Source organism: Calypte anna, chromosome 6 (genome assembly GCF_003957555.1).
Source record: "Calypte anna isolate BGI_N300 chromosome 6, bCalAnn1_v1.p, whole genome shotgun sequence".
In the NCBI taxonomy this organism is placed as follows: Eukaryota; Metazoa; Chordata; class Aves; order Apodiformes; family Trochilidae; genus Calypte; species Calypte anna.
Genome location: NC_044252.1, coordinates 32,446,583 through 32,462,977, shown reverse-complemented (window position 1 = coordinate 32,462,977; position 16,395 = coordinate 32,446,583). Strand labels below are relative to the sequence as shown.

The 16,395-nt window shown below is 47.5% G+C and overlaps 1 protein-coding gene across 3 annotated transcripts in view; it reads right to left on the bottom strand.

The window, feature by feature from the left end:
- The window catches only part of ZRANB1 (zinc finger RANBP2-type containing 1), a 42,913-nt gene extending 38,975 nt beyond the window's left edge, over positions 1–3,938 (bottom strand). Inside the window, exon 1 of one of the 3 annotated variants that reach the window (XM_030453663.1) lies at positions 3,887–3,938. The gene's annotated coding sequence lies outside the window, so the exon portion shown is untranslated. The other 2 variants (XM_030453662.1, XM_030453661.1) reach the window with 2 other exon arrangements.
- Between the last annotated feature and the right edge of the window lie 12,457 nt (positions 3,939–16,395).

Below are 16,395 nucleotides of genomic sequence, written 5' to 3'. Positions count from 1 at the left end.
CCAGCATTTGTCTCTGAAGTACTAATTTCTGTTAACTGAAATTATACATGTAAACATAAGCAAAACTTGCACCAATTCTAAGGAAAAAAAAACAAAAAACAGCTTACTAGCAATAAAACCAATGCTGCAATAGTATCCTTGATTTAAGAACAAGCAGAACAGACTTTATCAAGATAAATTCAAATAACCAAAGGGAAAAATGACAACTTAATTTTATCTGCTGTGCAGTAGAAGATGTAAGAAGGCTACAACCTTGGGTGTTTCATGGACATGATGCTCCACACATACCAGCAAGCACCACTCTTCCCAGTGTACCCTTGTAAAACAAGGACCTACCATTCCCTTTTGCTTTCTTGAACTCTCTCAGACAGTTCAAACATCACTCCACTCATTCCCCACTACACCTCTCTCCAGTCTTCACAAAAGGGAGGTTTTTCCTATATGGGAGAGCAGGACATGAAAAAAGCTGGTTTGAAAAACACCAAGCAAGATGGATACAACCCCAGTTGGAGTGCAGAGCTGCTGAAAACCTGCCCATGCCACACAGAAGGAGAAAATACTAAATAATCTGTATTCTGATAGACTAATGTGTTCTCAGAATTGATGCTGTAGTACTACAGTCCTTCCTTTAGAGCATGGTGACTGGTGCTGACCCCAAAGAGGTAACACTCCCATTAATAATCTTCTATTTCAACACAGCTCCAGAATTAACTGCAGATGTAGGAGAAGCTGTGCTTCAGCAACTGGTGATGAACAGTCTGATTCCATCCAAGTTAAAGCAGTGTGAGCTATGCAAGAACCACAGAACCTTTCAGGTTGGAAAAGACCCTTGGGATCATCAAGTCCAGCCATCAAGAAGTGCTGTGAAAAAGGATAAGTACCAGGAAATTTCCCATGTTTGAGATCTTAACTGGAAGATACAAGTTTTCTTTTTAAGGTATAACAAATTCCATTCAACTGACATCACCAAGTTATAATTATCTGTTATTTAACCAACTCTACCAAGCTATACCATTTGACAAGTGAAGTGATAAGTTAATTTTCTTTTCCAATTTGCCTCATTTCTCTCTTCCCATGTAGTACTACTTCACAAAAAAATTGAAATTAAGAACTTTGTTATAGCCAAGTCAGACATTTTCAGATGCCAAACTAAAGTTTAGTTCCATTTTAGAACCAGGAGACTGTGGATCATAATTCAAGCAGTTAAAATGAGGATTACTTGTTGGCATAAATTGTGAACAGCTCAAAATAACTTCAAGTTCTGAGGGGAGGAAGGGGTTAGGAGATTGGTAACAGAACTGGCAGTAGCAATTTAAATGCTTTGCTGCCATTAGTAGATGGTCCATCATGATTAAGAATGGATTGATCTCAAGTTCTGCACAATCTCAAGGCAGCTGATATGGCAAAGGGAAGCTGGAAAGAGAAATGTGAACACCAAACTGAAGACCACATGAAAGAGCCAGGAAATCTCACATCAAAGTTCCTGAGAGCACATTTGATTATTTGATGGGCTGTATTAAAATCACCTCCCATACAACCAGTGAAGGATTTTCTACCTCTGACTTATTTACAGATCCATCTTGCAAAGAACCCCAAAGAGGGATGGGGTTTCCTGTAGCCAAGGAATTTACATACCAAGTGACACAACAATCAGCATGGCCAAACACAAGGCTAAACTGAACTGAAGATGACCAATTTTAACTAGTCCCCAGGTTAAGTCATGCTTCTGTGATGAATCCAGTTGATGCCTTTATGCCACTCAACATTCCAATTAGATTAATATTTTTAATTATACTTCTGAGAAAATGCTAATGGATACAACTCAACAATAACAGATTATGGCCTCGTTGGTCATACCCATCTGCCTGTCCTTACCTAGGCTGCATAAGGTAATAATTTCTTTTTTTCTTCAAGAGAATGACCCCTTAATTAACAGTTTCACAAATCCTAGGAAACACAACACATCCAAAATCATTATTCTCTCTTAACACTGGGACAGACTTAAATCAGAAATTACCTTTTACATCAGAAACACTCAACTCCACATGCCAAGATGCCAACTCAACCTGGGCTAGAAGGAAGCAAATACCAGCACACCTCCTGCTGCTCACCTGCTTCCCCCTCTCTGAGTAACCACTGAAAAAGGAGGAGGGGGGAGTAAAAAAATCAAACAGAATTGGGCTTCACAAACCTCTTTGAAGAAGGAAAGACAAAAATAAAGTGCCACAGATCTCCCCTGAACCATCCCTAGCAGGTTCTGCTCATATCAGAAGAAGTTTTTACACACTCTGTGTCAGAGAAAGGAGGGAGGGAAGTTAAGGCATCACACAGAAGACATCTCACCCCCCAGTTTTTGCAAAAAGGAGTTAAAACTCAGGCACCTGTTCCACCACTCCTGACAGAGGAGGTAGCTAGTGAGTGGAGAGTGTTCAAGCACAGCACAAAGCCCATCAAACAACATTTGTTTACCCCATCGGCTCCCAAGTATTCTAGAACGAGGTGTCATTATGGGCATCACTGAAAGGCAGAGTGGCAGCAAAAAGTTCCCTGCACCTGGGCAGGAGACCCAGGTTCATGTTCTCCCATCGTTTCCCCATTCTCGGGGAGCAGGGAGGGATGGATGGATGGAGCACTGGAGGGGATGGAACACTGGGAGGAATGCCTGCCTGCCTTTTGTCACTCCAGATAAAGGACTCCCAGACACATCCATGACCCCGGCAGAGTTTTACCCCCCTTTTACCACCACCACTGCAGCAGTCTGGGACTGTGAAGGGAGAGTCAGAAAAGGCTCTGGGTTACCCCTAACCGAACTTTCCTAAATTATTATTTTATTTTTAAACTTCAGGTCACCAAAACAAACAAAAATAACCAAACAAACCACAATCTCGATTCTGAAATACTTGTTTTGGGTGGGCAAAACACACCAAGCTCCGCATGCACGGCGGTCAGTCCCTGCTATGGGCAAACAGCGTGGAAGTTCTGCTCGCCAAAGCAGAGAGATTCCAGCAGCCAGGAGCTCCCAGCACAGGGATCCAAACAAACACCTCCAATAAGGAAAAGAAGGAAAGAGGAGGAGGAGGGAGGAGGGAGGGGGAAAGAAGAGAAGCGGGGGTGCAGGCGAGGCATTCACCTCACCCCAGCAGAACGTGGGGGGGCTGCAGCATTCGGAGAACCAGCCGGCAGGTGAGTAATAAACCAAAACAATAACAAAAACACATCAAGTTTCCTGCCTTTGTACCCCAAACTCTCCTCCATACTGCACAACTTGCTCCAACACGGAGGGAGAACCGCGAAAAGCCCGGGCTGCCCCTGACCCCCCCCCAGACACCCACCTACCCCCCGGGGGTCACGGCGGAGAAACCTCGGGACTCCCCGGACCCTGGAAGGTGAATCCCGGACCATGAAGGCGAATCCGGGACCCTGGAGGGCGAATCCGGGACCATGAAGGCGAATCCGGGACCCTGGAGGGCGAACCCCGGCGGGGGCTTCCTCAGATCCCCCCCCCCCCAACCCCGCTCCCCCCTGTTCCCCCGCCGTCCCCTCCTCCGCCAGCGCTGCCCGGGGAGAGGAGAGGGATGAGGGATAAGGGATAGGGAGAAGGCCTTTACCTCACCGCCGCCGCCGGGATCGGTCCCTGAGGCAGCCGCTGAGCGCTGGAAGCCGCCTGCGCCCCGCACCGCCGCCCCGCACCGCCTCCCCCTCCCCTCCCCTCCCGCCCCCCCCCGGCCCCGCTGCTTGCGGTGCTCCCCCCGCTCAGGACATGGTCTCTCCCGAAGCGGCGGAGCTGCCGCGGCGCCGGGCGCTCCCACTCTGCTCAGAGAGGGGGGGGGGGCTGAGGTGAGGTGAGGAGGGGGCTGTGGGTGTGGGGGGAGCCTCTGCCTCTCACCCCGCTCCCCGGGCTCCTCTAATGGCGGCGTCCGGAGCGGCCCAGAGCAAAATAAACCCCATACGGGCAGCGGCCCGCACGTCAGCCCGGCCTCAGGCTCTGCCCGACGCTCATTGGGCGAGACGAAGCTTTCCACCTCCGCCAATCAGAGAGCGGCTCTTTGGGCTGAGCGGGGTGATGTCATCCCTGCTGCTGGGCACCGGGGGGCGGGCAGGGAAAGGGCGGGGGAAGCGCTGCGGGACGGACAGCACGGAGAGGGGACACCCCGACATCCCGTGTCACCCCGTGACACCCCGTGTCACCATGTGTCACCCCCTGTCACCCCGTGTCACCATGTGTCAGCCTGTGTCACCCTGACACCCCGTGTCACCATGTGTCACCCCGTGTCACCTTGACACCCTGTGTCACCATGTGACACCCCGTGTAACCCCTGTCAGCCTGTGTCACCCTGACACCCCGTGTCACCATGTGTCACCCCCTGTCACCATGTGTCACCATGTGTCAGCCTGACACCCTGTGTCACCCCGTGTCACCCTGTGTCGACCTGTGCCCCCCTGACACCCTGTATAACCCTGACACCCCGTGTCACCTTGTGTCAGCCTGTCACCCAACACCCTGTGTCACCATGACACCCTGTCACCCTGTGTCACCATGTCCCCCTGTCACTCTGTGTCACCCTGTATCACCTTAATGCCCTGTATCACCCAGTGTCACCATGTGTCACCCTGACACCCTGTGTCACTATGTGTCACCATGTGTCACCTCATGTCACCCCGTGTCACCCTGTGCCCCCCTGACACCCTGTATCACCCTGACACCCCGTGTCACCCTGTGTCACCATGACACCCTGTATCACCATGTCACCCTCTGTCACCCTTTATCACCTTAATGCCCTGTATCACCCAGTGTCACCGTGTGTCACCCTGACACCCTGTGTCACCTTGTCACCTTGTATCACCTGTATCACTGTGACCCCTTGTGTCACCCTGTGTCACCCTGTCCCCCTGTCTGAGCTCCAGGTGTGTGCAGGACCCTGTGGGTCAGCAGTGCCCGGGAGTGCTGGGCAAGGGAGGGGAGGGGGAGTATGGGGGGTGCAGCAAAGGCTTCAGGGGAAACAATCCCTCATTAAACAATAAAAATAATTAAAACCCCAACAACCCCCCCTTGTTTGGTGGTCTTTTTGCATTTTAGGTGTTTTTTCGCCAGCGAGAGCTGTCAGTACTCACCCTTCTGCCTGATGCTCCTGGCAGGAACCATCTGGTTATCATCTGATACCTGACCTGGGAGGTTATTATGGGTTTTTTTCTTCATTTCCTACTGTTTCTTTCAGCCTTTCTCAGGTTTTTGATTTCCATGTTGGCGTTCCCTGTTCCCAGCTGAGGTGACAGAGGGGACAGTGCCTCAGGAGAGGGGTTGTGTTGGGCAGCTTGAACCCTTCCCACCCAACCACCAAAAAAGAAGAAGCACCAGGGATGTCCAAGCAGGGTGATGGTGATGCCTGGAGCTGGAGAAAATCCTTTTATCCAGAAAAAAAACACCAAAAAAACCTAGGACTGGAGTGCAGCAAAATGGAATTCCTTCTGGAGAGTGGGATTTGCCTCTGCTTGCAAGTAAATTAGTTCCCTAGAAACACAGAAAAAACACCAGGGGAAAAGGGCAATGGGTTTTTTCTCTCCCAGATTGGGGATTTACTAAATTCTGGCTCTGTGGAACAAGTGAGGCTCCTCCTGCCTGCAGTTTGGGAACAAATCCAAAATGATGTATGTTGAGTTTTAGGCACAATGGGGACAACTCTCTTTCTCTCCACACATAGAAAGATCCAGATGAACTCGGATAGGTGGTGGAAAAGCAATTTTCCTTATCTTAAGGAGCTGTGCCAACTCTGGGCTGAGAAATAACTCAGAAAATGCCCCGTTGCATCAAGCAAAACCATGGAAAGGCTCCCCCAGAAAGGAAAATCAAGCAGCAGGGTAAATCCTAAATGGTGCCACAACAGCAGGAAATTTCCAGAAATAATTGTTATCGACTTGACTGCATAAAAAGATATGGAAATTAAAGGAATATCTAACTGGGGAGCAAATAGCACTTTGAATTCTTCAAGAATATTTCCCAAACCTCTCAGAAAAACCATTTGGGGAGCAGGGAAAAATCTTTTAAACCCAGCTCAGTGCACTGCAGCACGTTAAGAGCACGTCATGTAATTTCAGCAGCTAGAAAAGAGCTTTAATGAAGGTAGATTTGTGAGGTTTCACAGGCTTTTTTGTTGCAAGGGTAAGAAAAAAATTATGACCCACTGAAAAAAAAAATAATTAAAAAAAAAGATTTTTAGAGCATTCAAGTGAGAAGTGATTTTCCCATCTCCAGAACAGAGGCATCCCAAGCAAGGAAGGTACCTGGGCAGCATCTGAAGGGAAATGCATGGGAGAAAATGGGATTTGAAAATAATTATTTGATAATAATTAGTTTCAAAAGTGAATCCTGGCTGCCTCTCCAAATTACCAGCCCATTTCTGTGTTGGCAACGTTAGTCCTAAGGCTTTGGCTTTATCTCAAAAGCTGCTGGCATCTCCTGCTCCTGCCTTTGCAGGTGTTTGCCATCAGTCCTAGCCTTAAACAATAGAATATCAATGGAAATGACCTGTTGGTGGGTTGGAAAACTGCTAATTACATGTGCATTTTATCTAGCAGTATCTTTCAGACTTATAGTGTGGAGAGAAATCAAAATCTGCATGACTTGATAACCCAGTTCTTTATGATTTTCTACTTGATCATCCTTTTTTAAACGTCAGAAAGATAACTCTATTTTTGTTGCAGGCACAGCAGTTTCATGCTAGTGCTTATTACCTGTATTCCACCCCAAAGTTTCGTTTTACTCCACCAGTTTAGGGACAGATTTGAACTCCCTGGTAAGGACTTTGGAACTGTGTGACAGCTTTTTATGTTCTTTTGGGGACCTGGCTTTGCAGAGTTGATTTTACTGAAGCTGTGGCAATGTTTTGCCTTTTCTAAGGGGATTGCAGCTTCCCCCTGTAACTCAGAATTATCCCACAGCAAAACTCTGAGCCTTCCCTCACAGCTAAAAATACAATTTGCACAAACACATCTTCCAGCTCTCCTTTCCCCTTCCTTCTCCAACACCACAAATCCCTCTTCCTCCCACTTCTTTCCTCCCAGTCTCTGCCACCTCCCTCCCAGTTCCTCCAGCACAAGAGGCTGGGGAGTGCTGGAAATTGCACATCAGGCAAGCAAAGGGACACATCCCAAATTAGAATCATAGAATGGGCTGGGTTGGAAGGGACCTCAGAGATCATCAAGTCCAACCCTTGATCCACTCCCGCTGCAGTTCCCAGCCCATGGCACTGAGTGCCACATCCAGTCTCTTTTGAAATATCTCCAGACATGGAGAATCCACTACTTCCCTGGGCAGCCCATTCCAATGCCTGATCACCCTCTCCAGAAAGAAATTCTTTCTAATCTCCAACCTAAACCTCCCCTGGCACAACTTGAGACCCTGCCCTCTTGTCTTGCTGAGAGTTGCCTGGGAAAAGAGCCCAACCCCCCCCTGGCTCCAACCTCCTTTCAGGGAGTTGTAGAGAGTGATGAGGTCTCCCCTGAGCCTCCTCTTCTCCAGCCTCAACACCCCCAGCTCCCTCAGCCTCTCCTCACAGGATCTGTGCTCGAGTCCCTTCACCAGCCCAGTTGCCTCCTTTGGACCTGCTCCAGCACCTCAATCTCCTTCCTGAGCTGAGGGGCCCAGAACTGGAAATTATTCCATGGCTGCACGGAGCAGTTTTGGGCTGCAGCAGGATTGCCTCAGCCTGAGAGCAAAGATTTCCTGGAGTTAGTGGTGTAAAAGCCCAGCTCTCACCCTGGGGTCATTCTCTTTCCCCTCTCATTCCCTCTCTCCCCAGTTCCCATTAGGAAACTCATCCCCAGCTTATCCAGGAGCAGAGATGTGTGTGCTCACCTGATGGATATTTCTCACCAGCTGAACTTTGAATATGCAGAACTCCAACCCTCCTATTGCTGCCTTTTTCCTTTTTTCTTTTCTTTTTTTCTTTTTTTTTTTTTTCCCTGCAAGTGAACCAAAACATTTAGGCAAAGGGTGAGGAATAGAAAAGCACAGAAATCCAAAGGAAGCAGAGTTTTTGAAGCTATTGAGAACAGGATACTTGAAATAGTGACTGATTTAGTACCCTTTTTCCATCCTCTCTGAGTCAGCCTCAGGCTTCCCAATCTCATATTGGGGATCTTTTCCCTGTTCCAGTTTGAAACATAAAAATATCCAACTCTAGCTGGAACACTGTCTCCCCTGCCCAGACAAAGATGAAGTCAGAGAAGGCATAATGCCCCCCTTCCCCCTAAATCTCCCCTTCCCCACCTGCTGGGTGTTGTTGCATCACCCTGAGACCTTGAAACGAGCTCCAAATATTTGCAGCTGAACTTTGGGTCGTCTCATTACCAACAACCTCCTACACCTGTGCCCCCAAATTAGCCCTGCTCTGGCCTCACAGCTGTGTCCAGAGAGGGGAGAAACCACTCATCCTAATTCTACCCATTTGGGGGACAAAAGAGATAGAAAAAGACAGTGAATAAACAAATACAGCTAGGAAAAAACCATGCAGAAATACAACAAAAGTTTGTACTGAGCTGTAATCCCCTCAGCAACTTTGAAACATCATTCAAAAGCAAAAAGAGAGAGGGGAGAATCCACTCACCCTAATTCTATCCATTTCTTGTCTCAGTTTGCAGCTTTTTTTTCTCAAAAACACATCCCTTGGAAAACATTTTCAGAGTCACAAATGTCCTTTCCTCTGACTTCCTTGAGGGAACTTGAAGATACAGAGGGACATCATGCCCATGCATCCAGCCCTTCTTCTGGTGGAATTCTTCACTCCAAGGAAAGTGGGAGTTTATCCTGTACCCTGAGCAACCAGGGGGAGGGAAAGAGCAACCCCAGGGGAAAGTCACCCTCCTCTTTTCTGTTGCAGGGCTGCATGGGCAAAAGCCTCACATCTCCCCACAGGGCCAGCACCTTACACTTCTCCAGGTGTCTTGTGCCCAGCAGAGTCCCTGGGATCCTTTGGGGGACAAAAGAGCTAGAAAAAGGTAGTGAATAAACAAATACAGCTAAGGAAAAAACCATGAAGAAATACAACAAATACAGCTAGGAAAAAACCCATGCAGAAATACAACAAACTTTTGTACTGAGCTGTAACCCCCTCAGCCACTTCCAAACATTATTCAATAGCAAAAAGAAAAAGGTTGGAAGTGGGGACTACTGGTGCTGAGAGCTTTACCCTGCACTGTGTTTTTCTGCCCTTCTCCCTGGTTCCTGAAGGAGTGAATCCATCAGGATGGGGCTTTCCAGCTGGAGGGTTTGAGCCCCAGGAGCAGGGAACCTCAGACACTTCCCTCGGCTGGGCAGATGCTCAGTAGGTGAAGGAATTTGTGCTGGTTGGGCAACAGGAAAGCAAGAGACACAGAGGAAACTGGGGAAAGTGGGAGGTAAATGGAATGGCTGGAGTCCAGCCTGCTCATTCCACATGGTTCTAGAGGCTCCAGGAGGCTGCTGGATCTGCCCATCCCAGATGGTGAGCACAGCGTGGCTGCTGCCACGGCTCCCAGCAGGCACCAGGTTTGTCACAGGGAAAGAACATGGAGGGGGGGGGAGGATAAAGAGGAGAGGGGAAAAGAGGGAGAGGGTTAAGGGAGATGGAAAACAGAGTGTTAAAAACCACGGGGAAAGAAAAACAAAATGGGAGAATGCAAAGAGCTCTGTGAATGCCCTCTTAAAGGCAGCCAGGAGGGAGGACAATGAGCAGTAACAATGCAGATATAAAAGGAAGCATTTAAAAGGGCCTGTGACCCTTTAGGGGAATGTAAGACATTTGTGAGGGCCCGAGACAAAAACCCATGGGAAAAAAAAAGGACTAAAATCCATAAACTAATTGCTCTATAGAAAGGTCAGGCCAGAAGAGGCTGGATTCCTCTGGGCAATGCCCAGCATCTCTCCTCTCCTCTCCTCTCCTCTCCTCTCCTCTCCTCTCCTCTCCTCTCCTCTCCTCTCCTCTCCTCTCCTCTCCTCTCCTCTCCTCTCCTCTCCTCTCCTCTCCTCTCCTCTCCTCTCCTCTCCTCTCCTCTCCTCTCCTCTCCTCTCCTCTCCTCTCCTCTCCTCTCCTCTCCTCTCCTCTCTCCTCTCTCCTCTCTCCTCTCTCACCCCATTATCCAACCTCTGGGTTTGATGCCCAGGTTAGGGACCTCCCCTCCTCAGAGCTTTTGTGAGTCCCAGCAATGGCTTCAGCCCTCCCCAAGCATCACCTGGAAGTCACAGCTCCTGAGCTGACCTGGGTGGCAAGAATTCCCCTGGTGAAAGGAGCAGGGGATTTACTGGAAGAGCAGACTACCCAGGAGCATTGGAGGCAGCAGGGAAGGGAGGTTCTGTGTCGGGTTTACAGGACACAGCACATAATCAGTGCCAGCAAATCAGATTATTTGATGAGCCAGAGGGAGCAAAATCTATCTCCAAGCTGACGTAATCCACCAGCAGACAGCTTAAGGATTCAGGAAATATTCAGTCTGTGTCTCACAAGCCTTTTTTTCCTTCCCTGTTCATTGAGATGTAGCCTTTTTATTTTTTTCCTTAGGAGCAAATCTAGGATTAAACACACAGAGCTGAAACCAAAAGCAGAAAAGAAACCAGGTGAGAGTGCCACACTGCAGGCTTAGCAAGTGAGTGAGAAACTCCCAGTGACACCAGGGATAGTTTAATGCTATTAGGAGGAGACCTTGTGAGGATGGTACCTGATGAAGCCAAGGACTGCATGGATCTGGAATTAAAAATGTGGAAAAGATGCCTTCCTGGAAAGTCCTGAATTTTGGAATATAATAGATTTTTTTTTTAACTCTGGCCTAGCCTGAGCCATGAATTCTTCTGCCTTTATTTCATCACCTTATTTTATAGATATGTTCTGCAAAAGCTCTACACCTCCCCCCAGCATTCCTCATTCCAAAGAGGCAGCTTCAACAACTGGATAAAAAGAAGCTTTCACTCTCATTCCCACTTTTAATCTTACAGAGAGTGGGATAACTCATAATGCTGTGCCTTATGTACAGAGATAACAACAGGAAAATAAATCAGAGAAACAGAAAAATAAATCATTTTCAAACCAGATTACTTTCCTGGGAGGAATGTTCTTTGATTGCTTTTATTCCTAATTTAAAACTAAGATAATTTAGTAATTATACCTTAGACAGTATTGTTTACTTGCATCACTGAAGCTGCCAGGCCTTCCCTTCTGGTACATTGGGTTAAAGTGATGTGTAGAAACAGAATAAAATAATTGCACTGGAACACTGTCTGGGATCCCTGTCTCCCTCCCAGTGCACAAAGAAATGCAGAAGCAGAGCTCAGACATTTATGGAGCTGCAGGAGCTCATTAGCTTGTTGTCAGTGCTCTCCCATTGATAGCTCTTATGTGCCTATCTTGTAGGTAAGCAGCATTCTGTAGAGTCCTTTTGTAGCACACGTTTGTGCTTTCACATGAAAACTAGGTTTGTTGTCTCCCAAATAACCCTTTCCACCCTGAGAAATACCAGTTTTGTGTTTTGGGAATGTGATGCTTCAGAATTCCAACCCCAAGCCTTGCCTGAGCTCTTGGAAAAATGTTGAAGCTTCAACATCAGCCTCTTCCTGAGGACAGAGAGCTCCAGAAACACCCATGCTCAGGGACAGGGTTAAATTTAGAGGGCTTGAAAGCAAAAGGACAAATTAAAATACATATTGGAATTGTGTATATCTGAAATTGCTTAAATATTACAGCAAGATCCCTCTGCCACAGAGAGCAGGGGCAGGGATGAGAGAATTCAGAGGTAAACTTAACTGAGGGCTGAACTTCTGCCCCTTGATGGACATCACAGACCCACACCTGATCATTTCTCTGTGCATTTCATTACTGCAAAAGAGGAGCAGAGAGGGGAAGCCATGGGCTCACATTTGCTCAGTCCAATTCAGGCTAATCAGTAAAATCAGGTTTTCAAAATGTGAAGCCCCTGCTGAATAACTCCAAATTGGTGAAGCTGCTCAGTCTCAGGAAGGTCATGTTCCTCTGCTGGGGACTGAACCTGTACAAGCATCCCAGCTTCCTCAAGACTTCCATCCATCCACCCATCCACCCACCCACCCATCCACCCACCCATCCATCCATCCATCCATCCATCCATCCATCCACCCAACTACCCATCCATCCACCCATCCATCCATCCATCCATCCATCCACCCATCCACCCAACTATCCATCCATCCATCCATCCACCCATCCATCTCTCTGTCAAGCCAACAGCTCCAGTCGAGGGGCTTGGGCAAACACCAAGACTCAGTGAGAAGGTTCAGATTTTGGACCAATTCAGTCCACAAGCTGAATTAGATCAGTAGAGAGAAATGGCACCAAAATGAGTCCATTGGTACTATTATGATGTGTATAAACACATCAATTAAACCTCTCTCTAATGAAGCAAACCTCTATTTTGATTAATGCTTCCCCACCACAGAAGTTGTTCCATTTCCTTTCTCTTGCCATCCTGGGTTTGAAATTGCCACTTTCCTTATTCCAAGTGTACCTCTTGTCCAGACAGCTTCTTCAAGAGCTTTCTCCTTGTTCTCTGGCTCTCAGTGAAGATGTCAAGTGGATCTCAGAGCTCCTCTCAGAGCACACACCTCCAAAGCTGAGCAGTGCTCATTTCTTGGCTGCCTTCCTCTCACATCAGAGAATATTCCAAATAAGGTCTCACTGGTGTGTTGCTCTGAATCAAAATAGCTTCATCTTATTTAAGTCTGGTGACCCCTTGAGAAAAGTCCCTTGGACTTTGACATCCCTGTTAGATCTTCTCAGTTAAACACTGCTGAATCACACTTTTGTCAGCTCCCAGTGCTCTAATGTTTTTCTTGGAATATTTCCTTTCTGTCCTAGACCTCCTGCTTCTGGAGCCAACTGATTAAGTTAGACTCTCAGAGTTTGTTTCCAAAGTAGATTTCTATTCCTCAAAGCAGTGAAGAAAAGCATAAATATGGTAAATGTAACCTCAAAGATATCTGAAGGCTCAGAAACTAGAAGGCAAGGCAAAAAAACCCAAAACATTGGATCCTAAAACTAATTAATTTGAAATCCAATTCAAATACTTTGGCAAACAAGGAACTGGTTAATTTTTTTCCCTTAATATTTTTAGCTGCCAGTCCCACAATGCAGAAGACACTTTTCATGATGGTGCTGGGCCAATCTCCCATCTTAAACCAGGGGAATGAATGGATTTGCTCTCACCAGGAGGTCAGCTAAGCTGAGATCCTTGCACCCAGTAGCAATCACAGACTTCCTAAAGCATGACAGGAAGAAGAGGCATTAGCATCTGTGTCCTCCACTACAGGAGGGATAGGATGAGGAGTAATGGCTTTAAACTGAAAAAGGGTAGGTTTAGGTTAGGGATTAGGAAGAAATTGTTTGCTGTGAGGGTGCTGAGCCCCTGTGCCAGGTTTCCCAGGGAAGCTGTGGCTGCCCCATCCCTGGCAGTGTCTCAGCCCAGGTTGGATGGGGCTTGGACAACCTGGGCTGTGGGAGGTTGGAACTGGATGAGCTTTAAGGTCCTTCCCAGGCTCCTAACCTTGCCTTTGGCAGTGGTGGTTTTCAGCTGGCCCTTTGGTGCTTTCTTTGCTTAACTTCAGCTCTGTCACCTTCTCCATGGGGCTGCCTCCCACTGGTGATCTCTGCTGTCCCCTATCTCCTCTGTGCCACCAACTCACTGTCCACTTCTTTCTGCCAGATTATTAATGAAAATATTCAGACATGCTGTCATGAATCAGATACTTAGAGCAGCCCAGCACCAACTTATTCCCTGAGAAATACCTGATTTGGGTTGATCAGCCTGGATGAGAAGGCTCTAGGCAGACATCAGAGCACCTTCCAGTACCTGAAGGGGCTACAAGAAAGCTGGGAAGGGACCTTGGTGGGGCAGCTTGAGAGGTGAAGAGTTTCAAGCTGAAAGAGGGGAGATTTAGATTGGACAGAAGGAAGAAATTCTTTGGTGTGAGGGTGCTGAGCCCCAGGTTTCCCATAGAAGCTGTGGCTGCCCCATCCCTGGCAGTGTCTCAGCCCAGGTTGGATGGGGCTTGGAGCAACCTGGGCTGTGAGAGGTTGGAACTGGATGAGCTTTAAGGTTCCAACCCAAACCATTCTGGGGTTATTTCTCCATTTACTAGGAGCTGTTCTGAGCTCTCCTGTCTTCTAAACACCAGGAGAAAGCAATGCATGCAGCTCCCCACACTTGGAAAGGTCTCGGTGCGTTTCACTGCATCTAAACTTGGCTAAACAAGTTCCATCCCAGGTACAGAGACCCCTCAGGGGAATAGGAACAGTCTGGTTCAGACTACACTCACATTCTGAAGACCTAATTTAGTCCTAATGTTTGGAGATACACATGCAAGCTGCTTTGTGCAAGGTCACCTCCAGCACAGACAAGATTTTTTTTTGCTGCTATTAACGTAAAGACCTTGAGTTCTGAAAAATGCTCTTGCCCTTCACCATCATCTGCAGGATTCTTTTTTTTTTTTCCCCATCTTGTTTACATGAAATGCCTGGTAGAAGAGGCTGTAATTTCTGCCACACTCCAGACAGCTATCTCAGGGGTTACATGGAATGCAACGGCCTTCGTTTTAAATCCTATTTTTTGATAAATGGTCCCCAAAACGTTGTATGGTTTTAAAGCTGCAGAGGCAACAGAGGCTGCTGGTCTGGATGAAAAACTGAACTGCATTTGGTGGCAAATTAAAGCATTCAGCCAGAAAAATTATGACTAACAGACAAAGGATTAAAAAAAAAGGCAAAATGATGTCAAAGTAAGACATTTAGGCACATTTCCTCCCTCTCCTCCTACAGAATCTTTTAAAAAGGTGAGTGCTGGTCAGATAAAATTGTCCTTAAAAGTCAGTACCAAGCACTTAGTCAGGAAAATTATTTACATCTGCCAGTCAGTAATTACCCTTCCTCCTGGTGCTCTGCTTTTTTCCATCACTGTGACAACACTTCCCACACCAGAGGAAACACTTCACTCCCATCCTCCTGCAGAGGAGCAGTTGCCCCATTTCCACCAAGCTCTTTCCAAACCAAGCCCAGGAACTGCTTTGCCTGCTGGCACCAGGATCTGGCAGGACAGAGGCTTCTGTATCCTGAAATATTTTATCATCTCCCATTAAACAAACAGGGACCTGAAGCTCCACTCCCAGCTCTGGGTCACTAATGTTAGGTGGGAGGAAACATCCAGTTTAGCTTTCACCTCCCTGCCTTTGCCCAGATCTCTGTCACATTATTTGGGTTTAATTAATCCCAAGTCCCTCATCAATATCCTTAGGAAACTGAGTGCATTTTGGAGGTTTTTTGTTTGTTTTTTTTCTTTTCCTGGGCATTAGTTTCTGTGCACTGCTCACATCCTTCTTAGCTGAACTGATACATGCTTGAAGGATAAAGATCTTTATACCAAAAGGGAATTCTTTTCTTACCTTTGCCTGGCCAGAGGCCAAAGAAAGCTGTGCAAGCTCTCACCTTACATTTGCACAGAGCAGCATGAAAAAGAAATGCAAAGTGGAGCTCTGAGGGGCTTGGTCAACCACTCCTCAGGCAGGTTTTCAATGCCAACTTATGTGGAAAGCTTCCCCTTCATTAAAAAAAAATATATATATATTATATATGTTTCATTTTATTTAGGCACAGTGACAGCACTGGCTGGGAGTTTGGGGTTCAGAGCATTGGTTTGGGGTTTTTTTCTTGGATTCACTTGCAGAAGGGATTCCTGAATCCTGCACCCATTAGGCTGCTGGTAGCTGGGGCCAGAGCAGGAACGATGAGGTCAGGTGGGTAATGAGAGACTCCAGGCTGGCCTCAGAGGATGTGACCAAGCCTTGGTTGGGTAATGGAGAATTCAGCCACCTCTGGTGACTCTCAGCTGCCCTGAGCTCAGAAGGAAGGGAATCTGCTCTCCCACAAACCCCATGCTCCCCTCCACAGGGATGCTCCCACTCCAGCATCCCCCTTGCCCTCCCTCACCCAGCCCCAGCCTCACTGGGACAACCTCTGCTCTCTCCTGGTCCCTTCCAGAGGGTCAAAACTGATTACTTTGGGATGTCAGCTCTGTGTTCCCACTGCCCCACCACTCCTGCCTGGAGGGAGAGGTGGGATCCCTGTGAGATTTCCCACCTGTGGGGATTCCCCATGGAGCAGTTGGACAAAGTGATGGAGCTTCTGGCACCAGGCTGAGCTCCTTCCCTGGGTAATAATGCCAGGAGCTTCCCCATTTTTGTTTGAGGAGTCAGACTAATTGCAGAGCCATTGCCTTCTCCATTTAGCAGACACCATCCATCCCAATGCCATTAAAACCTCCACATTTCCAGCATTCCTCAGGAATAAGAGGGGCTGATGGTGGAGCAAGCTCACAGCTGCTCTTCTGGGGTGACATTGGGCAAGTGGC